Source organism: Symphodus melops (assembly GCF_947650265.1).
Source record: "Symphodus melops genome assembly, chromosome: 17".
Lineage (NCBI taxonomy): Eukaryota > Metazoa > Chordata > Actinopteri > Labriformes > Labridae > Symphodus > Symphodus melops.
The window spans coordinates 19,040,217-19,067,475 of NC_136707.1; the positions used below are offsets into that span (position 1 = coordinate 19,040,217).

At 42.9% G+C, this 27,259-nt stretch overlaps 1 long non-coding RNA gene across 4 annotated transcripts in view; it reads right to left on the bottom strand.

The window, feature by feature from the left end:
- The window catches only part of LOC306838522, a 123,670-nt gene that overhangs the window by 25,609 nt on the left and 70,802 nt on the right, over positions 1–27,259 (bottom strand). The gene's annotated exons all lie outside the window — the stretch shown is intronic.

The following is a 27,259-nucleotide window of genomic DNA, read 5'->3' on the forward strand; positions in this document are numbered from 1 at the left end:
TCAAACAAGCATTTCCAACTCTCTGTAGTGACCCTCCTTGCACAAGCATCGACACCAGCTCTCTGTCAAACCGGTTGGTGGCGAAATCACCATTCATTGTAATACCGGTTGTCATGGATGCACCCAGGTGTTGCTCACGAGCCAGCACAGAAGAATCAGAGAGCCAAGGCCTTCGCTAATCCTCCTCCATACCACAGTGTGTCAATAATCAGGAATGCACTGCCTAAACTAAACCATTGTTCCTCTGCCAACAAAATCACAACTATAAGCACTGACATGGCCTCCGGGCTCTGCTGTCTATGGGACTGAAAAAGAAATGAACTGAAGAAAAGACAAGAGTCAGAGATGGATGAGAGAAGCTTTGATACCTCTCCAGATGGATTAAAACTATCTAAATCTCAAAGCTTTCCACTACAGTGCATGGCAGGATGTATAGTATTGTATTATTGAAGATTGACAAGAGCAGTAGTAGCTTTTTCATATAGTAGGATAAAGTCAGAGCTCCCGAGAAGGCCAGCTGCTGTCAGCAGTTGGAAAGCTTTGAACTAGCACTAAGCCCTGGGACTGCAGGAAATATCCTCTTCACTTCTTTGAACTCAAGCCCCATTAGGTTCCAATTCAGTGTACGAGATGTAATAGAAAATAACCTCACAAGCATTTACACAGACACACCTGATGACAGCATCTGATTTTTGGGAATAAAAGCAAATAAACCAAGGAGAGTGTCAGCCACTATTCATGTTATTGATTAAATGTGGATCCAGAGCACGGTATGAGGAAAGCAGCCAGAATACAAATTACTTGGGACTCAAGAAAAGTCATTTGTTTCCTCCTGCATCATTTTTCATACATGTCATACTTCTAATAGCTCAATTGTAACTGATGAAAAACTTTGACATAAAGTGGCAGCAACTGTCTTACACAAAACCACAGCTCATACTTTAAGACCAGACATGCAGACATGAGTAGTTCTTTCCTACGTAAGACAAGACAATAGCTCGCCTGTTGTCTCCCATCCTCACTGTCTTACTGTATGTGTGTGTGTGTGTGTGTGTGTGTGTGTGTGTGTGTGTGTGTGTGTGTCTGTGTGTGTTGTGTTGCGGTTTCAGAGAACAGGGGAGCGCCCAATGGGACAAACGGATGCGGCCGAAGTGGTAAAGTCCTCCAGAGAGCTTTGTTGTGTGGGGTGGCTGGCCGCAGAAAGTTCTACTTCCTAGAGATGCGAGGCCTAGAATCAAGCCACAACAATGAGCATCTTTGTCAAGCAATGGCATTATCTTCACATTACTGTAAATGACAGGACAGGGTTGTGTGTGGAATCTCCCATTAAATGAGCACCAGGTATGTTCATGTACCAAAAAAAAATAAAAAATCATTTTAACATCTTGAGCTTTAGTTTTGAGGAAATGAAATTCCCCAAATCTAATCTATTCTCATATATTATTTCCAAAACCACGATAGGACATGAACCCAAATTCTTTCAAGACAAGTGTGTATTCATCTCGTGTGCAGTCACCATGTTTTCATTTGGCCCAAACCATTCAGTTAATGCACTTCACACTGTTATATACAGATGTATGAAAAATTAGGGACAGAAGTCTTTCAAGTAGTTTAGATACTTAAAACAATGAACATGGGGCTTTAAAAAGGTTAAGGTATCTTTAACAATATGGATGTGGTTTCATTTATGGACTACTGTAGGTTTAAAGTTTCAACCTGACTGCACATAACACAAATTGCTTTAAAAGAATCTGTACTTCTTGGTTTACATATAAACACGACATAATTGTTCTATCTGCACATGTAAAAAGAGAACTTTACCTAAAAAGTGTTCCTGCCGGCCCCAGGGTTTGGGTCTTATGTGTGCGACTGTAGCAGGTTTTATTCTGGATAATCATAGTGAGTGTATGTGCTTGAAAATAACCTACTCGTTGATACTGAAACAAGCGAAATGAGACGCAGCATTGATACAAAGGCAGAATCGCACACTGTTGCTCCAATCATCCTTTGACACACAACTTCTGTTTGACAGGAAAAGCCCCCTACTGTCAGACTTATATGTGAACAGGCAAGTCAGGAGGATTGCAGTAGCAGCCTGTCCTAAAATGTTTCAGGAAAATGTTGTTAAAAGAGGCTTGAAATGTACCATAGATCACCCAGTAAAGTAATCAGGTCATGGACAATCAGACAAGCAGAGACACTTGACCTTCTCTTCTAGATTACAGCTCAACCTGAACTTGACCTCTGTGTCACCTTGTTTAAGAACCTGTATTTAAAGAGAAGATCGTGGGTTGAGGATTATCGGACTCCAGACTTGAAGAAGGCCTCCAGACTTTTCCTCCCCACGATGCAAGTGCTTACTTGTCTTGATGCCATGAGTCTAATTGCTCTCACTGCGTGGGATATGAAGTCTGATATAAGGTACATTGTTGACTGTGAGAGCATGGCGTTTGTGTGTGTGTGTGTGTGTGTGTGTGTGTGTGTGTGTGTGTGTGTGTGTGTGTGTGTGTGTGTGTGTGTGTGTGCGCATGTCATCAGGAGCCAAGCTAACCCTTGCCTGCAGCAACACACACACTCATGTCTTCACCCGCCACAACCTATCATTACCGCTGTCACGTAGCCACCTCCGCAGCGGGCCTCACAAGCCCCGACAACCACCAGCACACACACCTGGAGGGCCAAACACTTAGTTCCCAGCTCTGTTCTTCGTAAACACAGCCTTTTAACACACACAGATACACACATACATACGCATTTATAAACACGCACACACACACCTATTCATATCCTGCAGACTCAGCTTATACCTTGCCCCTCCCGTTTGCTGTAAAATATGTCTCACTTTTCTGTCTTCCCGACCACAAATGCTTTAGTGCTGTTTAATTTATTTCCTTTGTTATCATTATCCACACCAGCTGAGAGAAACAGCACACAAACTGCAGAGCCCGGTTGGCAGCCGTTTCTAGGCTGCTCTTGTGACAAGACAAACACCAGGCTGCAGTTTGTATTCCAGAGCAAACACAGCACAGAGAAAGGGATCAGAAGTTAAAAGGTACAACTCAACAAAAGTAAAGGAACTTTTTAATCCAGTTTCAGATTGAACAGATTATGATTCTACAAATTCAATTCAACCAGGATGGCTTCCTCTGGCTTGTTTCTTCATCTATGTTTGCTTTAACCATGGGCAACTTGAGAGTGTACATGGTTGAAAGAACACCTAAGACTAGTGCAAACATATAGCTGACGCTGTACACCTGAGCTACACCCGGCTGCCACACATGATCTTTACAAAAGTTGTCACTGTGACAAATCAGACGCAAGAAAACTCTGAAGAGCTGGGTTAGGGCTGCTCAGTGCAAACAGACACTTCAGTCAGAGTTAATAGAGGGAACAATGGAAGATCTCAGGAACGTGCTACCCCAACAGAAGCCTTTGAGAAAGGCAAGAATCACTTTGGTGTTTGCCCTTCTTTGTTATGTTACAAGGTTGTCTTGGACCTATGCTTGCTCTGCACCATGCTCTATTCACAGAGATCTTAGTGTGTAGCAGGTTACACTGAAAGGTGCGTGAAACTTGAAACTTGCAAGCTTTACAGGTAAAAGGCATGCAGATGGAGAATCAAGAAAAGCAGCTCGTCTCACCTACTGGCTTCAATTCCAAGAAATACAAGTAGATCATCTAGATTAACAACACTTATTCTCACAAGATTACTGAACATGAAAGACTTTTCTCAAAACTTACAGGTTTGAATGACTTAAATATGTTCAAAAAACAAAGAACAGTATGTTGGAAGCTGTAAAGCGAAGAGGGTAGACAACGCTCCCTGAGACAATTTCTTCCACATTTTATTATCTCGGGCTGGATGTCACTGCTTTTCTATTTGTCAAGTCTGTCTCAGACAAAAACTCAAACAGGTAAAGGTATTCAAGTGTTTCACAAGTGTTGAATCAGCTCCAAAGAAATCTGATGAATAACCACCAGTGATGACACTTGGGTCAATGTCAGTTTAAGTCTGTACTAGCTGAAACTCAAGGGCCTTCTGCTTCTAGATAGGGAACAGTGTCAGCAACATGTGTGTTGTGCGTTTATCGACATCCTTTGGCTCTAAACGGGTCCCTTTGAGTTGCTCATGGTTTAGGCCACCAAAGTTCTACTCCACAATTGACTGGAGAGGGTGACAGGAGTGGTTCTAAGGAGGTTGATATAAGCAATCTCCCTGCTGAAACTGACTCAAAAACACTGGTCCTTTAACCCACTTAGCATTTGGAGCCAAAATGGTAAACATAATCAGTTCCAAAGGACATTCTCCTGGGTTAGGGCAGGTGGTTTGGGGATAGGCTCTTTAATACAAGGTCATAATGGAGAGAATGTTATATACAGTATGTGACCCATCTAGAATCCCTTTTTCCTGTCTTAATGGTATATACATTCCTATCTCCGTGTGTTACCCTGAGCCCATGCCAGATTAGGTCCATAAAGGCCAAAACGTGGACGTGGTTGTCTGGGAAACCATACCTCTTCAGCATATCTTTCTCCCAAATACAACTATTAAAAAACACATGCAGAGCAAAGAGATAATTACTTATCAAATGGATTGTCCATTTAAAAAATATGGAATTCAAATATACAGTACATTAGGATTTCGCTAAAAGCCTTCTTTATCTGTGCCCTATTTCAGTCCCTTCTATTGTGTTGTCATGCATTGCGATATGTGTGTGACCTATGTGTCATGAATGACCTCATCAATTCTTAGAATATGCAGCAAAGGGGTCTGGGTAACATCAATTTCAAGCTACGCCACAGACACACAACGTAGTTTCCTCGCTTCATTTACATACAAAAATATACAGGTCCACAGGCAGCTCCCAAACACACATACAAATCATTCACAGTGTGCTCAAGTCAATCTTACTCATGGAACGTCTGTGCATGAGTGTAAATGTGTGTTTAAATACAAGCGGGCTGAAGGAAGGGCAAGATTCATTCAATTATTTTATTTCATCCAGTATTGTAACTTGGTTTGCCTTGTAGTGAAATTATGTCACTGAAAATTAGTTTAGCATTGCATATTTCTAACAACAAAGATGGCATTCCTCTTTCAAAAATATTCTTTTATTCCAATCCTGTTAGTGGCACAGTGTGTGATTGCTGTGAGAAATATGCAGAGCTGTCTGCAGTGAGAGAACTCGGGGAAAGATCCAGCCTGGGGATATGGTTTGTGTGTTGTGTGTACATGCAGAGGGCTCAGGCATGATCAAACAAAGCACATCCAGGTACAGTATGCCATCTGTACTCCCCCACCAGCCCCCCAAAAATGTACTATCCCCTGCCTCTTCATCTCCACACAGTCTTTGCGGTATATGGAGAGTTAGAATGAAAGAGGCCTTGTCTAAGAGGCTAATCCTTTGGCGATTAGTCAACGCGTCTCGATTAAAAGCTGGCAGTGTTGCCACGCCCCCATCCCTCAACCCCTCCATCAGAGGAAATAGCAGCCCACAGGTGTCCATACAATGTGTCTCATTAGAAAAAAATGGATGTCAGGAGTGGGGTTCGGGATGACTTTTAGATGAGGCAGTCGAGAAGAATGATGAAGGAACCAGCCTTGACGATTCCTCACAAAAGGCTTGATGATGGCAGAAGCCACTATGATAACCTTTTATTCTTTTTTTGCACATTTAGTCTCTCCAATGCAAAAGTTAAATGAGCTGTTTTGTCTTTTAAAATTCAAGAACCCCCCCCCCCAAAAAAAATAAAAAATTAAGACAGAAAGAAAGAGGTGGCACATATATTTTCAACAGATTATCCCTTCATCAGTCATTGTTTTCTGTAAACAGCCTTTTTGAAGTGGAAGGATTGAGAGCAGAGACAGGTATTTCGCCTAATCAGCCTTGCTTTCCATCAACATAAATACCTCATCTTAGGGAAATCTCCTGCCACAACATGCCAACGCTAACTGAAATATTCTGACTTGAATGTTCTCAAAGGGAGCTTCAGTACACATGGTCATCAAATGACAAAAACCTATCTGTTTAAATAGTTTAATGAGGCTGTAAGGTATTTCTATCTAAAACCCTCTAATGACGAAGTCTCAGTGACATCACCCCTTGGTGTCTGAAGAGGCGTTTTCAAGCCAAACAATGGCGGTCATCATAAAAGAAATGCCCACTCCACGTCTTTGTTCATCTGGCAACAGGCAAAACCAGAGTTAAGGCTTGCATTGACGGCTATCCTGCATTTACCTCTCAGTCAAATCAACCTACTTCAGAAAAAAACTCAGTATTTAATTAAAACATGAGTTACAACAAACTATTTCCCTCAGCACAGTGTTTACGAACAAAGAGATGAAAGTCAGACCAAAAGATTCTTTTTTTTTCTGCTTTAATAACTGCAATTTTTTGTACTTCTGTAAAAGCAGTTTTTCAACATTTGGTGGTCGCACCAAATATGTGTTGTATTTTTTTTACAGCTGTCAATAAGAGCAATATGTTTTAAAAAGGTAAAGAGTGATTTTAAGTGCAAAAACTCAAATATCAGTGGCCTAATTCCTTGTTGTCAATGGGAGTTTTCACCATTTTTCTTAATCTGCTCCTAGTTAACCTATGGCAGCTTGAATATCAGGAAATGACCTCTGGCCCTGGGGACAGACTACTGTACTTCCCCAATCACATCCATCGTGTGTCTAACCTTGAATGAAAGCTCTGAGACGGGGGTGTGTCTTTAGAGACCGGACACATAGAGGAATCACTTACCACTTTCCCCCAGAGATCCTAATAGGCTAATACAGAGCGGAGATTCAAATAACAATGGCAAGAGGGAGGGGCTGAATGTTTCCTGAGATCACATGTTGTTAAGACGACCAAAGTTCTTGCCAACCAGCCAGCCAGGCCGGCTGTATGTGGAGGTTCACAGGGTGAGAACACACATGGTTTGAGTTTGGCTTCGTGTCGGACCGGGAGGAAAGAAGGGGGCCTGGTAACAGGAACCCTCCAATTCTCACTTCCTGCTTCTGCTGGAAACACGATCTGAGTGCCCGTTGTGCCCATCAACACAGAGCACAGTGTTCACCGTCAGCCGAGGGGATAGGATGTTCGTGCACGGGGCAACCCATCACACCGAATCAGGCTGTCAGCACCCTGAAACCCAGGCGAAGGTTTTCATAATGAGCTGGAAGGAGGCACTAAGACAATCCCATTCAATCATGCTGTCAGTCGCCCTGTGCCACAGCCAGGTTGGATGACATTTCTTCACCTCTACAGGAAGAATTTCTTTAACTCAAGGGCTGATAACTAAATATTTTCAGACTCAGTTGAGCAGGCAAAATATACACAATGTTTCTTTCTCGAAATGTACTAATGTTCAATAACTGGGATGTTTCTAATTTGCAGCTAATTTCAGAGCTCATTAAACACAAATAACATTTCCGACCATTTGACAAGTCTGGAGTTAAAAAGTGCTCAGAAACTGAGACAATTGAGCAGGATTTATTTAACGTGGCTATACATGGGCTCTGAGTGTCTATCTCTTAGCAATTTCAGTTTGTAATTTTGAATGTTGCTAATGATAGCATTAATAGCACCCCTGGCCTTCAGTCCTCCGTACAGGTTAACGTCCACATGCCTGAGCTGGTTAAGCATTGCTCTGGTCATGTGGTTATAGGCCAGTTTAACTCCACACAGCCTACATACCACTTTTTATCAATTTAAATACAAAAATACTTTTAAACCAATACATGCTACGTGAATCCATGCTACCACCACCGTTTGGCTTCTCAGACACCAATGGGTGACGTCACTGAGACTATGTCATTTTAGAGTTTCAGATGAAGCACCTTACAACATCAGTGAACTATTTCAACAAACACATTTTTTGTAATTTAGTGACTATGTGTACTGAAGCTCTCTAGAGAGTGGTGCAACCTGTTTCTATTACATACAGTAGAGCTTATTTGCAGCTGAATGAGAACAGAAAGAGCAGATAAACATGGGTGCAACATGGGGAGAGGCCTTAATTATAGGCTTGTGCAACCATGTTAATTACCTTTACTACCTGAGAGCTAAAATCATTGTCACTTAAACTTCTCCTGCAAGAACTCTTGCTGACCTTGCCGTCCCTCCCTGACTGCAGAAGATGACTCAACTGAGAATACCGCAGGTTACATTTGGTCAAGTAAACACGCCACACTAATAAAACTACTTGAAACAGCCCACATGTATCTACCAATCACATATGCTGAGCGTCTTTCTATTAAAAAGAGATGAAAGAGATGTCCACAGAGACAATTTTGCAGGAGCCAAAGCTGCTTACAAAAGATGCATGGGGCAAAGTGTGAGTTAGTGTGTGTACATGTGTGCTGTGTGTGTTACAGAGGCCAGAGTCCTATTGTTTATGCTCTGCAGTGTCTGGGTCAGCAGGGCTCTTCACTGAATTCTTGCCCCAGCGTGCAGAAAGTTTTACCAGTGTTGTTGCAGGAGGAGGAATGATTACATTATAAAAATACCCCACACCATATGTCCTAGTGAGAGCCAAAACCACAGGATGACATACAGGAGAATCCAATAGGCCTTCAACCACGCACCTTCTGCACTTGGACAGCTGACACAGCCTCACAGTGGCTTTGGGTGATTCACTCACCTGCAGTTGTTATAAGAAAAAAAACTGACTTTTGGGACAGAAAATGCCTATTCAGCAACTCCCTAGCTGATGGGAAAATGAAGCCAAAAGACATCACAAGGGAGAATTTGTTCTTATGAAACTTTTGGTTAGCTAAATGTCTGGTTTTGCTCATAATCCTCTGTCCTGACCCCAGATTTGGCAAGTTTAAAGTCCAACTAAACACATTAGCATTTGATTTTAATGATGTCCACACTCCTTCCACTTCTCCTTCCTTTCCTTGAAGATTTTCCAGTCAGAGCAATTTGCCGGTGGTGTGTGTTTGGTTAGGGTAAAACATGCTCCTGCGTCTTGATGACACTATTCAGCTACAGAGTGAGGCATTGTGGGAAAGGTACAGGCAGAGACGTGTTAATGCAAATGTGGCTTTGCTTGCAAAAGTCATCTGAGCTACTTCACACAAACACAAACAGGCCACAACCAACTTTTGCGTTCAAAGTTGCCCCCTCGGTGTGAACCTTCCCACACAGGTACATTTTGGTAAGGAGCCAGTCGGTTAGCTCCATCAGAACCTCGCCCTCTTTCTTGCCGTCTCCATTTCTCTTTCTCTGTACTCTCCTTGTGTCTCATAACAAGACGGAGCACGCTAACTGTAAAGCTCTTGGGGGGTGAAAGGGATTGGGAGATTAAATTTATTTTGAATTCCTTCCCCTTAATGTGGCAATTACCCCCCCCCTCCTCCTTCCCCTCTGCCTCACCTCTTCTCTCCTCTTCCAGCAGCACAGCAAGGAGTCTGTTCCAAAGTGTTAATGTTTTGTACACAGAAAAAGCATTTCTTTCACCCCCAGCTGAATCTCAAACTTCATAGAACAAAAAAAGGTCTTTCAATCATGCAACTTACAGTAGATTAAATGAAGGTGTACTCCTGGAAAAATGGGCGCTTTCTTAGTTTTGGAAGGATAGGAAAAGATCCAACCAAAATCATTACCTATAATCACTTTATGCATTCATGACAATGAAAGCAAACACACTGAAGCCTAGACTTCAGCAACTATTTTTATGAAATGCATCCACAATTTAATGTTTAATGTTTTGTAATACAAACGTTATTTAGATTTTATGTAACCTAAAAGGAAAACAACTTTTTTATTTGCAAGCAGAAAGAGATTTGGTTCTTGTACTTTACCGTTGTTTACAGCAGATAGACTCGGGGCTTTCACTCTCGTCTTGTGAAATAAACTTTTCCTCAATGAGTCAAAAGTAGATGGCTAAAACTTTAAAACCATAATTCTATGGATCCTAATCACACCGTTTTGCCACGTCATAAGCCAGGTCATTTGTGTCTAATCTTAGTAAGCAGATCAGAAGACTGCGTAAGTGTGTGTTTATGTGTGTGTGTGTGTGTGTGTGTGTGTGTGTGTGTGTGTGTGTGTGTGTGTGTGTGTGTGTGTGTGTGTGTGTGTGTGTGTGTGTGTGTGTGTGTGTGTGTGTGTGTGTGTGTGTGTTGCAGTGCAAGATGCATGCTGTTCCACTTTTTTTTCATGCATCCAAGCCGAAGACTGTAACTGCTATAGTTGCAAAAAGTATCCGATTGGATGTCTTATTGACGATCTGGACATTTCGTGTAACAAAATCTGTTGGAGGATTTGAGATTCCTCGACTCAATTTCAACACTCTGGTACCATACAAAGGCGACAAGGAGTCTCCTTTGGGAATTGATTTCAACAGAAAGGCTTCATTTTCCTCTTTTCTGTGCTCGGAGGGCCAGTCGCAACCCCTCTTTTCACGACATTTTCACACATTCAATGCATCCTAAATGGGCTCGTTTTCTGTCAACTAAGCCTTTTAATTGACAGTTCCATACAGGGAGGGATTAGCTGATGAGAGGGGGTAAAAAGAAAGAGAGGGAAAGCAAAAGGAAAAGAGGAAGTAAACGGTCAGTTGAGGAGGGGTGGCAGGACACCAGAGGATTACCTCTGTCATCTATTCTGTGATAAAAATACATCTTCAGATGTGTAAAGAGAAGAAAAGACTTTGTGCGGCCTCCAAGAAAAACTAAAGCTATCAGGCACTTCGGAGGGACCCTTTTCTCCAGGAGAGAACAGAGGAAGGCCCCTGCAGAGAGGATTCAGTATTTCCTCCACCAGTAGCTACATTTAAGACCCTCTGAGGACCTTAAACTCTTTCCAAAGTCTTCACATTGGATGTACTCTCACAACGCCTGCCATAAGGCCCTAATTTTATACTTTTTTTTTATGTTACCAGGGCCCACTCGTGTGCTAAATATTTTGTCGTCACGTCATTCTTTTCTCCTCTAATCTGTTCTTTCCATTGTTTGCTGACTTGCCAGTATGTTTGAGGATTTTCAGTGCAAAACAAGGAAAGTAGGGTTGTAAAAGAAGGTTTCGTGCTGTTCTGAGACCTCCAAACTCTTTAGAGCAAAGCTGAAGAATGACTAAGTACAACTGGGACTGATATAGTCAAAAACCTGAGTGTACACACACACAGTTGCAGAGTGCCAGCTGTGCCACTGACGTAGGTGGAGTCCGAGTATCAAGCCAACACAGGCCTTTATAATTGTGCTAGATTTATAGGTGTGGTGCCTAGTGTTCTATATCTAATTACAGATTTTTACAATGATAGCATGTTAAATGAAATTCAATACAACAGCTTTATAAGAATTGCTTTAGCCTAGACATGGCAGTCTCTACCTTTTTAATTTCCCCATATAGGGTTTCAGCAAAAGAAGAAAAAGCTGATCTGTTACCTCCTCGGGGGGTGCACAGGTAGAGAAGCAGACAGGATTTTTTTGTCTGTATCTTTCAGTCTTTCCTTTCCTAAAGCTTCCTCTTGTTTTCAGGCTCATCACTTCATACCGTCGGCCCTCTCTGCTCTCCTTCTCAGCCCGTTCCTCTTAAAAGGTATAGGATTTTTATGTGTCATTTGGAAAACAAAGGGGCCATTAACTCGCCTTCTTATAATGTTTAATTAAGTTAATACTAGAAAGAAAAAGTCCAGGACAGAGTGCAGGGAAATTCCAGCTGAGGATGACAGAGTCAGCGATGCACTGGGAGGGGTTTGTAAATGAGGGGGAACGAAAGTGGAGCTCGATCTTATTTTGATAGATTGGTACAGACATGGAGAAACTCTACACGCTGTTTATTTGACCATGCTTTCCGAATGCACGTATCACATTAAAAACCACAAGTGTTGGGAGAGGAGTCGAAAGAGAAAAGGGCTCTTTCCTTCCTCCAACAATACCCAAGCTGTTTGGAGCTGATCCATGCAGCACAAAGGTCTCGGTGAGGGGGAGAGAAACACGCACTTTCATGTGTCACTCACTAACACTCCACACCGTCGCAGATGATCTAAAGTAATAGCTGTCATGTACGCAAACTCTCGTAAGCATGTGGGCACATGCACAAACACACTGAACGTAGATTCACTGGTGCATCTGTCAGTTGCCGATGTAATCTTCAATCAGACACCTGGCGATCAGCAAACAATTATAAAGCCATCAAGCAAGCAAGCAAATCCTGGTGGTGTTGAAACCACGATAAAAACGCCACCAGGTGAAACTGTTGACAGAGTTGTACACTGTAAACATGGAGCAGTGCATATATTCCCCCTAAAACATTTTAAACCAAACACCAGGATGTAACACTTGTTCCAGAGGAATACTGGTCCTACATCTTTAAATACAATTGTTCACATCTGCATTTAAACCCTTAAAAAATGAAAAGCGTGCTTTAAAAGTTTTATGAAAGGAATAAGCCTAGGTATGCAGATTTGGCAGCAGAAGAGGAGAAAGAGTTGGAGTTAGTCCAGTAAAAGTGAAATGTATGATGTCCATAGCGTGATCAACTATCTCATTACTGGGAGATATGGCAGTGTGAGGACAGAGTTTGCAAATTAAAGAAGAGGAGATGTCAGATGAAGTCGTAAAAACAAGTCAAGGCATCTGGATGAAGAGAAATAGTGCCAGTTGTGGCGAAAAAAAAAAAAAAAACGAAGATGGGTGAAAACCTTCCATCTCCTTTGTTCTTCTCTCTTCTCTTAGCTCGTAGGGGGAGACAGAACAGCAGCTCGTTCCAGAGGGGTTTAGTACTAGCCCTGACCAGACTTTTCTCTGGGGGTTTTTTATTTTCTATTGCGTTTTCTCTTCTTTCATGTGTAATGTTGGCCACAGGAAAAGTTGTGGGGAGCTTCTTTCTTCAGTTTGTAAGTAAGGATGCAATAGCACAAAGGAGTTCAGCGGGTGGGAGGTAAAAGCTCGCCCCATGGGAGAGATAGCCGGAGCAAATTGTTGAGGTGTCACGGGACTAACTGGATGATCAGCAAAAGGAAGCGTACACTTGACAACCCTTTGATGTCCTGCCTCTTGTGGCCTGTCGTCTTACATAGTTAGGTTGTGATGGCCATAAGCCGCCAAGCAGTAGGGTAGTATCGGTGTCGTCACTACCTGGCTGACCCGAACAGACACAGCCTTGGTCTGACAAAAGGTACTGCTGGGGTTGCTTTAGCCATGTGCTAGCTTATGTAACATATCAGCAGTAATTGAGATGAGGGGTTTCTTCACTGAGCGTTTACCCTTTTTTTATTAGGGCACAAGTATCTTGTGTTTTTTAAAAACTTAAATGTCATCCAAATTAAACTTCAAAATGCATCAAACTGAGTTTCAAAAGAGCTCTGAGAACTCCATGTGCGAAACAGATGTCAAGATTAGAGCACAGCAAGAAACATTATGGAGACAAGGGATGAAAAAAATGAGAAGAGACAAGTTTGTAAAAACTGCAACACTGACATTTTTATTTTTTGTTTTTTATCGTGCCAGCAAATCCTGACAAGTCAGCAGAAAAAAAAACACAATGATGGATCAATATACAAGGAATACTACATCGAGTCTCGGGATGATTGGTGATTAAAAGTTAAAACCACCCATTTGCTGTAAAAAAAGCTAAAGGCTATTAAAAAAATGCAGCTCTGTTGTCCAATCACATATCATAGATCAGACTGTTTATAAGACAAACTGCAAAGACCAGAGGCAAAGGCTCCGCCACATGTTTTACTGCTCTGTTTGAACAATCAGGTACAAGTAAAACAAACAGCTACAGAAGGGATGTTTAGCAGGGTGCTCGGGATCCAACTCAGAGTAATAAGTGTTCATTAGTTTTAATAGCCTGGCTCCAGGAGCAAATGAAATGAAGACCAGGAGACCACATCCAGCTAACATAAATAAACTGAAAATGTCCTGCACTGTCTGTCTTTTCGGTTTTTTTTCTCTCGCTTTCTTTACAGGCCGGAGTAAGAGTAGAGCAGGAGCTGAAAGATTCTGATGAAAAGGTATCGTAAGTATGAATGAAAAGACGTGAAGGCCTCATGTGCATGGAAGGGGTTCAGATACAGAGTCAATAACTGTTAAACTACATCTGGATCTGGATTTTTTTTTTTTTCTTTTCTACTTTTTGGTTGTAAAGTGCCATGCTATGACTGCAATCCAGAAAATGTGCAAGACACGAGTGAAGGATTGTTTAAAAATACAAATCTCCAATGACCCAGATGTTATGTTATAAGCTAGTCCATTAAGCAGATGCCGGCATTCAGTGAGACATCTTGATTCCACCTGAGCTCGGAGAGAGGCGGCGAGGAAGGCACAGCGGTCCAGATGCCCCCACCCCAGCACAGGCCTGAACATAAACATGGCTTAGGTCTGGTTGAGGAGAGGGAGACCCCGTTTATTTATGGACATGTCTGGGTCTGGGACACAATTATAGAAAGATAGATAGAGGAGGTGAGAGACAAAGGAAAATGGCAGTGGAGTGGTGAGGCCGTGCTTACATATGTGGACGACTGCCAGTATGGTCAGACAGTTGTGAGATCTGGCCCACCTACAGTAGCTGACTGTTATTGTGAGTCTGAGTCAGAGCATGTGCAAGGTTAAATTGTCCTATTCCCACGTCTTTCTTATCTACACACTCAGTCCAATGTACAAACTATAAAGAATTTTCTTTTTGAACCAGGGGAGGAAACGACAACATGAGGAACTGATTAATGTGACCGTGACGTCAAACGCACCTCAAACAAGCCCATGTATCCCGAGGCATTGGCTGCAGGGCGGCAAAAGTAGAGTGAGGGTGTGATGCCGGGGAATTCAAAGAATTTTCCCTGTGTGCTTACCGGTACAAACCTAGCCCACTGAAGGTTATGAAGGTGTATAGCGGAGCGAGGCCCTTTTCATCTTCGCTGCACTCTCCTCAACTCTATCACTTCAATCTAGATTTTTACAATAGGGCTTTACAGCTTAATAGCCTGGCTGCAGAAAAACCAGACATCGTAAGGTGTTTTTATGGCTCTTATAGCTCCTTTATGACTCGGCCAAATGTCATTGGTGTACTGTATAATGCAGGGGCAGGTAGAACTTCAGAGGAATATGCACGGTTATTTTTTCTTTCATAATCACGTCAGGATCCAGGACACTTCGAATGAGGAAGCGTTTATGAGGAGATGATTGGCTGTAGCTCATACATGTGCACGCAGTTTGCACTCAGCTTAAACTACTCTGGCAGCTCATGTGTTTTTGGTTGCCTTTCACAAAACACATATCCAATATAAAAAAGCAAGTTACACACCAGAGCGGTCCTCATGGGAGACTCTGCAGGATGTTTCTTTGTGGGGAACATTTGTTATGTTCAGGCGAGTATAAAGTTGCATAAGTAAAATAGGAGTGCAACAAAAGCTACTTTTCTTGGTGACATTTAAAATGATGACTGGTGTCAGAATGCTCACTCACTGTAGCGGTGTTACGACACAAAGCTATAAAAGAAGCGATCACTGGCGAGGCCTGACACAGCGTGCACACACACACACACACACGCACACACACAGGAGTGTAAACATTACACAATCACACCAAACCTATGAGCAGCTTCAGCTAATTAGGACCACGCTGCCTTTTAATGCTTGTTTATATCTGACTCTTAAACGAATGCTGCCCCTGGAGCTCCTTCCATAACAGAGGGGAGGTGACAGAGAAGGTGGGATGAAGTTTTTGTTTTTTTTCCTGCAGCACCAACAATTTAAAGATTTCAAAGAATAAAAAAAAGTGTAATGCATTGTTTCTCGGAGAAGCAGTTTAGCCCTAGGATGCTGTTAACGTCATTCAAGCTTACCTGTTAATTAGATGATATGGGAAACCGACAACAAGACAATCCGAGTGAGCAACAAATCTGAGGCCTGAGGATTAGCTAATGTGATACACTGCTTTGATGTCTTTGATCTACATGATTCAGAGAACAATTAAACACGAGCGTGGCAAAGGGAGCTTTAATACCTCACAATCTGTGCCATGCGGGGCTTTATTGGTGCCCTGCTTCTTGCTGCCTTGGCGGGCATGAAGGACGCAGAGTCCCAGGGGGCAGAGGGACTGGCCATCGCTCGCTCACATCGTTAAAAGTCGATAAGCTGGCAGCAGGAAGAAGGGGAAACTTGCCATCAGTAACCACTAGGTCCCAGACCACCTCACTCACATTTTCCAAAACCTTTTTCTTAATCTGCTCTCTACCTTTTCTCCAAGGACTCAGCCTTCAAGAGCACAGGCCCAGCAGGTCTGACACATGGCTCTGTACTTTTAACAGGGGATGGAAAAATGGCTCTCTCACCTGTGTGACCCATCCTCACCGCCTCCAGGCTCTCCATGTCGCAGTAAACAGGTTAAAACAACTACATTGACATGAATGCTTATATACCTTCTTGAAATTAAGGGCCACATAAATGTTAAATTAATAAAGAATTCTAGATATATCAAAAGTTTTAACTATATGTGGAGGCGAAAATCATGTTTTCATACGTACAGATTTGGGACACAGGGTTTGAATTTCAAGTTGGATCATGTACAGACTTGGAGATGAAATAAGATGGTGGCATAGGTAAGTGTGTGTGTATGTGTGTGTGTGTGTGTGTGTGTGTGTACACGTGTGAGTATGTGTGTGCGCGTGTAAGGGAAAGCCAGATGTCTGGAGAGGCTAGGATGGCAAAGTTTACAATGGAGTAGCTGAAGCTTTGTAAACGAAGAGAGGAACACACACAAACACACGAACCCACCTCACACAAACTCCCCTCCTTACGCTACACCACACTGAAACCCAAGCTAACAACAGCCGCCCCACGCTGCTAATGTGTTTATGTGTGTGTGCATTTACATGTGTTAATGTGCATTTATGTCGAACTCCAACTTCCCTTTCTGCAGCTTTCCATGCCCCTGACACACGTGTACTCCATATTAATTACTGCTGATAGCTCCGAATGGGGGGGGAAGACGTAGTTATTCTTTTTCATTGCACCAGGGTTCCCCTGTTTCTCGTTGGGGGACTTCCAACGTTAACCAAGGAGGCCTTTGGAGTTACAGTAGAGGTCACTGGGTAGAAGTGTGATGCGGTGTTGCACAGCACAGAGAGTTGGGAGTTTCTGCATACGTTGAAACGGCCTGTAAAGGAGCTTGCTGCCACTAACAACACCCCATTAACGTGAACCACAGGGAGCAAAGACACACAACCATAAGGGGTAGTTATAGAGAAAAAGCCCACCATGTAATGCTTTATTGCACTGCTGCAAAATGTGGTTAATGTAACAGCCAGCGAATGTATTCTGAGGGTTGAAACTGTGAGAAATGCTGCAGCTAATGGAGACATGTTTGTCTGCCTTCAAAGTAGAGAAACACAGAGTGCAGGGTGGATGATTAACTCTAACGGTAGACGGAGGTTTAACCACGCCATCGACTAGACAGATAATACACTCAGACTTCCTCCTCTGTATCTCCACCTCGGCTTGCTCACTCCACCCGCCCTGCCATGCCTCGACATAAAGTCTGCAATAAACGATAGCTTGGGAAAAACATGGACGTCTTCCCTGAAGGCAGGTGAGGTATTACAGTACCTGCCTGCTTGTTTTCCGCGGACACGTCTGGTCAGGTTCTGAGCTCGGCTAGCCGGCGGTAGCTCTTATCAAAAGCTGCTGACGGATTTAGATGATCGATTGTTATGAAGAGATGAGCATAGAGGAGATGGGAAAGATAAGCAGCTGGGAGCAGTGTCGCAACAGGTCGCTCCTGTTGTGGGTTAGCGATTGCCGATGTGAAAATGAATGAGATGTGATGCAGGTGCTCATGCCAACACGTTCGCAAAGTTGACTGTGGGCACAGGAACCCCGACTTCCCCGGGGGGGATGAATATTGAAGAAATGGAAAAAAAAAGAACAGATGAAGAAGTAGAAAAAAGCAAACACCTCCAACAAACAGCTTTGTAAACAAGCAAAGAAGTACATGTGAGAATGTAAAGCAACTGCAAGTGTTACAAAGGTTAGAAGGGTGTGTGTGTGTGTGTGTGTGTGTGTGTGTGTGTGTGCGTGCGTGCGTGCAGGTGTGTGTGTGTGTGTGTGTGTGTGTGTGTGTGTGTGTGTGTGTGTGTGTGTGTGTGTGTGTGTGTGTGTGTGTGTGTGTGTGTGTGTCTAAAGTCCCCTCAGTTGACAAACCCAAAAGGAGAAATCTGATTAGCAGTAGATTATACACAACTTGAAATTCCAGTACACTTGGACCAGTGCAGGAGGTGTGGCTGTCTGTGTAAAGTACACACTCTCTTTACAGACACACAAATGCTCTCAGCCTATACCTTAAAGACACTTTACTGCATGCATGTAGATACATCCTTTAGGTATGGTTTATAAAGGGTGTGTACAATGAAATATGTATATAACAGACAGATTAAGACTCAATCGTGAACACAACTTCTTCCCACTCTTTCATCATAATGGACACCTGACAGGAACCTGAAGAACGACATGATTAAAAGTGTGATCACCTGAAAGTGAATTGGTTAGCTTTCAACAATGCAGGGTGCACACAGAAAGGAAACGGAAGACTAGGCCTTCGGAGAAGTCTAACATGGGTAAAAGTGTAGAATAAGAAACGGAGGAATCAAAACTCCCCTATGCCATCAGTGGTTTTAAGGAGGAGTTCAGTTTTCTGGGGTGAAAAAAATCTAATAAAATGGAAAACTTTTTTTTTCAAATATCCACATGCACACAATACACACATACAGGACAACTGTGCGACTAAACTTCAAGATACTGCCCCACCTTTTCCTCCACCATGTCACCTGCATCTCACAGAGGAGGAGAGAAGCCAACAAAGAGATGAGGGGCATGCCAAGTTTTCATATCATTAATCAAATAGCCAGTGGCCAGACTGGTTTCTGCTTGTTGTTTGCTGTTTTCACACTGAAATTTAACTCTTACAGTTTCTCTTTGTGAGCTACACTGGCATGCATTTAGAAAATGATACTCCAAACTTTGCTCAAAGGAAATCAAGACAACAGAATTCAGACTAATTTTAGTCATTATCATTCAAAAGGCTGCACAAAAAAAAAAAAAAAAAAAAAAAAAAAACACTCTACTGCTTCAACAGAACGACAGCAAGAAAGGCCAGAAAGGGGTTAGGAGCGACAGATGTACAGAGTGAGCAGTTGGCTTTATTGAAGTTCACTGTGGGTTTATCAGCGTCGGTACACACAGAGGCTCACGGACACTTTGATCTTCAAAGGGAGATGAGCAAGAATAAGGGGCAATAAGAAGATAATAATGCCAATCTGACTCAATTACTCCAGAGATCACAGGGTTACTCCAACAGGCTGCAGAACTTTTACTTTCCAAGGGGAACCACTTTCATGTCGCCACATTGCCATCTAGTGGTTTAACTTGAGACTAACTTATAGTGCGCTTGAGAAAGAAAAAATTTCTTTTATTTACAAAAGAAGCTGCAATGAGCGTTACTACTTCACTTTACTTAAACTAAAAAACACAAGCGATCGTGAGTAGAAAGCAATCTGAAGACACAACAAGCCACGTTTGTGAGACTCTTCTGGGGCGGGATTCAATACATTGATTTTCCCCTATGAACTTTACACAGTGAGACATTAATTAAAAAATAATGTTTCATAAATACTATTAATTTCAACTGTTCAGATATCTGAGAAAAGAAAGGAAACACTGCTGTGTGTACTTTAAAGATCATTGCTGAGTCTATCAGTATGCAGTCTTATGTTAGAGCGACACCTTGTGGACAAAGCACGTTATTGATCCCAAGGTGCAGAAAAAAGGTGCAAAGTTTGTGTCCAGACAGCAATGAAATGCTGACCTCTAGTGGTATTAAAAGCACAGACTCTTTTTCAAAGGACTATAACATTTCCTTCACTTGCTTGTTGAATAATAAATAAAATTAAAAACATAGTACTCACTACAAATTAATAGCTACAGGATAGAACTTATCCAGCAATGGCATCCTTCAGTATTTACAACATCCATCCTTTTATCTGACTTTCTATCCATCGACAGTTTTCATCAATCCATCGATCATCTTAAACATGTATTTTAGAGATCTCTTAAATAAGAACTTGTTTTCAAGTCTTATTGTTCTATGTACTAATGTAACTCATATTTTCCTGAAATGAAACTATTGCCATGTATATTGTTGTTCATTTGTGTTTATTCTACATTTACAGTTTAATTAATTTGTATAATCCATTTCAAAGACCTTGACAGTGTTTGCATCGTGAACACTGAGCAACAAACATCTCCTCAACTAAACCCTCTGAATAAGGAACATCTTCGTCAGCACCTCATCGTGACAGGACCGTCTTACAGACAGACTGAAGCCTCTGGTATGCATACTGAATGCATGCACATGTACAACTTCTGAGACAGAATTAGATACCTCTGCAATGAGAGCAGGGTGGTTTATATGGCTGTTTTTGTTATTCTTTGGAAAAATAAAAATGACCGATATTTCATGCTGACCTTTGTAAAACTATGCAAACATAAATGACAACGTCGACTTTCAGAGATGCAGTCATGTCAAGGTGGAGTTTGTTAAAAGTGTAGGGAGACAGCTGGTTTACAACTTGTTCCTAAAGGGGACCATATGTTAATACATACACGTTATAACTCTAAATGAGTTATATTGTGACCATTAACACACCTGTATATAATGGTTTATTTAACAGGGACAGATAAGACAGACACAAGGGGACGGTGAAGCACTATGATACTGGACCAACCTGAAGAAGCTAAAGGCTAAAACACTATTGACAGTAAATTCATTACCAGTGTGCAACAGATTATTTGTTTTATAATCTTAAATTCCTGCAACCAACCAGCAACCTGAACATGTAGACTAGTCGTGTATGGAGTATCCTGATGCTCGCTTTAGATAGTGATATAACTGTTGTCAGTGATACAACAAACAACATAAAACATGTGGCCTGTGTAAGAGTTAGTATTTATTATCTTATCAAAGTAGTAACATGCATGTCTTTAAACTGCTGAATAATATTTAATTTGATGAGTCTGAATATGTATTATTTGTACTATAATGAAGATAAACCTATTCTCTTCATAAATATCACACATACTGACAAGTTTATATTGATGACGAGTGAGGTGAATTTACAGCAGCATAAACGATGTGTAAGGTGTTAGCACAGATTACTGCACAGATTTTATGAAGTGAATCCTTCAAGTTACTTTTTAGAGTAAATGTAAAAGAAAAGAGAAACCTTCAGTGTCATTACATAAACACACATTGTAGAAACAGGCTGGACACCTTCTGGTTAGAGCGACACCTCCCAAAAAAGCAATTCCTTTAATTTGTTCAATGAGAGAGGCACACTAAAAGGGAAAATAAGGTCTGTTAGGGATGACGTACTAAAAAACAACAACAAAAAACGATGAACATGTCATTTCATGTTTGTCATTGTTTTCCTTTTCATTTTATTCTTACAATTGGGGATATATTTTGAATGTCCCTCTGGATCAATAAAGTATTTGTCTATCTGTCAATTGCATTTAATCGCCATTTGTTTAAAAAAAATGTGCTCAAAAGAAAAAAAAACTAAATTCTGAGTAATGCAAAGCTGGTTTAAAGATATGAAGTAGTTGTATTTTTTTATTTTGGCAGATCATTTAATGCCATACCCAAAACACAAACAGCTGATTGGCAGAAAGAATCATGTCTCTAAAAAAATGTCACTTAGCGCCAAACTCCCTTAGTGGCCAAAATAGGAAGTACAGCCAGGTAAACTATTAATCTGTCACTGCCTATAATCTCCACAAGAGGGCAGCAGAGTTCAACAAATGCACAAATACAAAAAATCACACAGTCAACAGACACAATTGTCATGCCCCTGTGCTGCTCTGTGCGCCTTTCTAATACACATGATAAAGATTCAACAGAAACAATTTTATCGGGAGATATTCATTCTTACAAAATGACTGAAGATCAATGACAGCATGACGCCTGGACAACCTCTGGTCAATTTAGCTGTCATCACAGCACTCTGGCACTGTAAGCTTATCTGTTCCTTTAGTCAGGGACGTTGACAGCAAGTGCTCTCAATTCAACAGAGTGTGTCAGAACAGGGCTCACTGTGGACGCTCAACCACGAAGCACACAGGGCGGCGAGGAGAGCTTCTATCTCCTATCCACTACAGCTTTTATGTGACCTGATCGCTTGTGTTCACTCTATAAATGTAAGGACATTAACAAGTCCACTGTATATGCATGGTTTGTGTTGGGTCTAATCTGTGTCATTCAATCCACTTCAGGCAAAGCAATGAAAATGTAAATGCACTAAAAGCTGTCAACGTCACACTGATCTTCAACACAGGGGCAGGACTGAAGACACACACACACACACACACACACACACACACACACACACACACACACACACACACACACACACACACACACACACACACACACACACACACACACACACACACACACACACACACACACACACACACACACACACACACACACACACACACACACACACACACACACACACACACACACACACACACACACACACACACACACACACACACACACACACACACACACACACACACACACACACACACACACACACACACACACACACACACACACACACACACACACACACACACACACACACACACACACACACACACACACACACACACACACACACACACACACACACACACACACACACACACACACACACACACACACACACACACACACACACACACACACACACACACACACACACACACACACACACGTCTGAGGAGCCTGGTGCTCTGCAGTGTCCCGGGGAGGTCACGCAGGAAATTTCACGCTCCTCTTCACACTGAAAATGTCTCCTTTATCCTCCCCAATGAGACGCAAAGAAAAGGGAAGAGGAGTGAAAGAGTGGATTTAAGTGGAAAGAAAAAGAAAAAACCCAACTGCTGAATGAGGATGGCTGTGTAGGTGCGACTATCTGTAACACTGCGGCATTGCCTTGGCAACCCACACCCAGGCAAAGTAAAGGCCGAACATGGTCACAGGTTTGGTGGAATGTGACATTTGTGAGAGCAGAGCACAAAAGGAAGGAGGAATTTTCCCTCCAAAATGAGAAGAAGAAAAGAACAAGTGAGGTCAGTTTGAGAGAAAAGTGTAGGAGGAATGTCTGGTATTTAAAGCATTGTACAATCATTTTTTTCTTCTTCTTTTTTTTTTTTGTTGTTGTTGCATGAAGATCCTTCGAAGTCCACGAACATTCAGCCACTAGCTTCACCAGCTCTGACGCGTTTGTGAGTAAAATCAAAGTTTCACAGTGCGGCTGGATGTGTATCCGTCAAGTGTACCTTGCATTTTAAGCCTGTTCTTTGCATCTCCTATTCAGCAGACGCATAGTGTCCTTGTTGTGAGGAGGGTGTTGCTTGCAGACTTCCTGTGGCTGTACAGAGATTGAATGGAGTGCTGTCCGTCCGACTCGACTGACAGAGATGCCCCTGTGCGGCTCTGTGTGTCTTTGCTGTTTGCTCGCCATGTTTTGAGGGAAGGGAGTCTGTCCTCCACCCGTCTTTTTCTCCCCTCTTGAAGCTCTCTATGACTTCTATGCTCCCATGTATTTTACTGCGTCGTATGGCTGCAGAAAAACTGTTTTCGCAGGAAGCCAAGGACAGAAAAAGCCTGGGGAAGTTTGCCATCTTTGATCATTGAATAGGGATGGTAGGCACAGCAGCAGGGAGTGCAGTTCAAGGTCTTAACACCAGGTGCAAAGAGAGTTTTATCAAAGAGGACAAGCTTTAAAGTGTCAACCCCAGGGGGCGTCAATTTAAAAGAATCCCCCACTCATGTTCAGCATTTCCTCTAAAGCACCCTGCCACACTAACTCAAGCACAAGCTGTCTCTCCATCTCTCAACCTCTCACTTCCTGATAAGTCCCAAAGCAGAATAACACGCTCCTTTACACACATGCCACCCTCTCTAAGTTGTGGTTTTTCCCCTGTAGGAAATCAGCAATCTGCTTCTATTACCCCACCAGTATTTACTCCTCCTCCCTCCACCCCCTCTCCTTTTCCTTCACCCTCCCTCCTCCCTGTTTATACAAAGCGTCTCTCGCTCATGAGCATCATTAGAGAGAGAGAGAGGAGACGATTGTTGGCAGGACAGTGGGAAGAAAGCAGCACACAGACTGTGGCAACAGGCCAGAGGAAAACACAAAATAGCTAATTAGTCTGAGGCGGTGGTCTGGAGTCATGACATCACAAAGGTCTTTGGCTTTGTGTAGCACTGTAGACATGCTAGTTTGACATGTATGCTCTTTTATGAAGAATTTGACACCTGTAGTTGGCAGTCCTGTAGACCGTTCTGCTTAAATGTATGCATAAAAGAAAATCTAATTCCAGCCATATTTTGAGATAATGACCACTCACGACGATATTCTCAAAGACTTTTAGTGCAAGATAACGTATTAAACCCCTTAAATGTTTGTTTTAATTTTCCTTAAACCTGTGGGAATGTATAGCCTACGAGAAAATCCCAAACGGACTACAAATCACTGAAGCACTGAGTGAAAAAAAGAAAACACACTTTATAAAGCGCTCACAGCTTTCAAAAACCCTCACTCCTTCTCCCTCTCTTTCCCACACACACACACACACACACACACACATAAACATAGGCACAAACACATACACCTCGAAACAAAGGTGCCATTTTACTCAGGAAGGGTCAGCAGTTCTCTCCATCAGACAGGGGCTTGTTCTTGGTCAGAGGCTGCTGCCCAATCTCAGGCCACCCTCCCCTGGCTCCACCGGCCCCCTCTGGCCCCCACCACCCCGGAGACAAGCTCCCCATTGTTCCTGCACTACTAATAAATGACAGTTCTCCTGTTCAGACAGACTTTAGAGCCCATTCTATACACACACACACACACACAGGCAAAGTCTAAGTTATTCGCTATATGACAAGATAGACGGCTTTTTACACATTTCTCATGCAGCTCATTCTAAGGTTATCCGACACTAATGATGGAGGGATATTTCCCTGCGTTGTGAGCCTTATGCCCCGCAGACCTGATGAGGTAATGCCGAGGGCACATTTGCTGCAAAAACATTGTAATTAATGCAGGAGGAGGGCTTCTCATGCTTTCAATTCCCCCCTCAGAGGTTGGAAGCGGTCATGACATCGAGTCTCAGTTCACCATGAGGTCACACTGCTCGGCCTGCGTCGTCACCTGTGTGCAATGTCACACACTAACACGCACACTTCAGGCAGCGAGCACGGTCAAAGCCAAGCAGGGACCCCCCGAGGTGAGGCGGCGGGGCTTGAGCTTAGACATGATAAATCACCACTCAGGCTAAGCTCATAAACACACCATTAACACGCTCGACCACAGCAACTCGATCTGTTTACCTGAACCACTGTGCAGGGGGCCGGAGACCTCTGGCAGGCCTGCATTAGCATGCCTGGGAGGGCTGATGCACATCTCTAGGGGGCCGGCAGCTCCTGCTCAGGGGCCACAGAGTGATGGCGTCAAGGCTGCATGAGGTCATTTTCCAGCACTTCTAGATCTCTTCCATGCAGGTTATGCATTTAATTTAAGGTTCAAACTGAAACATCACCACAAGCGGTTATTTTATTTATTTATGTGGTGCGTATAATTGGCCCTGAAACTTAAAGGTGGCAGTGACAAATCCTGACGCCAACATCCAATAAAAGAAATAACCCAGCTGAATGTGAACACACAAATGTCAAGTGATGAGAAAGTTCAGAGTGGGATAAATACAGGGTAGTTAAGTGAGTCCAACCCTGCTGTGTATATGTCTCTGTGCTGCGGTTCACCACAAGGATATCATATGACAGCTCAGCCAGCACACTCAGCCCTGTGAGAAAGCAAATTCCTGCTAAGCTATTCTCTGCTAGACATAAACAAAAGTATCCACGCAAAAAATGTACATGTGCCGAAATATTCTGGCCGCTTTCATGTGGACCAGAGAAGACTTTTTAAGGGGTGGGCGTGCGTGAGCGTATCAGCACAGGGGGCTGATGTTAGCAGTATGCAGGACAGATGCAGGACAAGCTGGGGTCACGTCAACAGACACGCTCTCCCGCTCCGCTGTTCAAACGACAAAAGGAGGAGGAGGAAGAAGAGGCAGAAGTTGTGAGAAGAGGATTTACAAAAAAAGGCCCAGTGTTTAGTCAAGGCCTGCTCACTGACACAAAGTCCGTCTTTGTCCGCCTCCCAGGGTGCCAGATAAAGGAATTCTTGTGCGTCGGGGGCTCTGACCGAGTTTATTTGACACTTCAGCTCCTTTTGTCCAGCAAGTGTCCCACCGTCAATGCTGGCCATGAGAGTCACTTGGCATTAGACAGAGGGTCCCTCTTCAGTGGAGAAAGGGGGTCTTGTTTGGAGAAGATTTTTAATGGAGGGGGTGTGTGGGGGTGCAGAGTTGGAGGGGGGGGGGGTGCTCTGAGCTGTATACGGACATATAGTGGGGCTCTGTCCCCCATGTGCCAACAAAAGGTGGAATTCTTCATTGCTATAAGGAAGGGGACGAGATTGAGGAGTGAGAGCTGAAAGGTGCATAAAGAAAGAAGGTGGAAGCTTTATCTGATTACTTGCATCTAATTTGCATATCATGCCATTATGTCACTGTTTGCTCCTTAAAAAGGAAGGAGTAGAAACATGACTCTCCTTGATGCGGAGAAGAAAACAAAAAGATAACCATGTTTAAAATGCACCTGTAGATTTTTTTTTCTCAAATGTAGCATCCAAAGCCTCCAGCAGCACTGAGTGGATTACTCAAGCAGCAGCAGCAGCAGCAGCATCGTGCATGAATGACAGGCAGCTTCACATTGCAACAACCCCGCCACACACCCCAACACTGACTCCCACCTGAATAAAGTGCCTGTAGCAGAGGTGAGGACTAAATGTTGCCTTTTATACGTTTCCACACTGATCATTTATGCTGCTGCACCTGGTTTTTCACAAATTCTGACAGGCTCTGGAAATGGTCTGTAGGCACCTGGCACTGCAGGTGTATAAGGACACAGCTCCTGTACAGTATAGGTGCTCATTTCAAACAGAGAGCTTATATGAGCCCGAGTCATACATGTCAACTACAAATAAATCATCTTCAGGCTGTTTATCTTATGGCTGTTTTCCATGCAACATGTGTGCCCCAAATGAACCCAGAGAAATAACTGAACAGGTGAACCCTGCATATGTGGAGCGGAGATCAGGGTCTCCTCTTCAACTCTTCAGCAAACACGCCC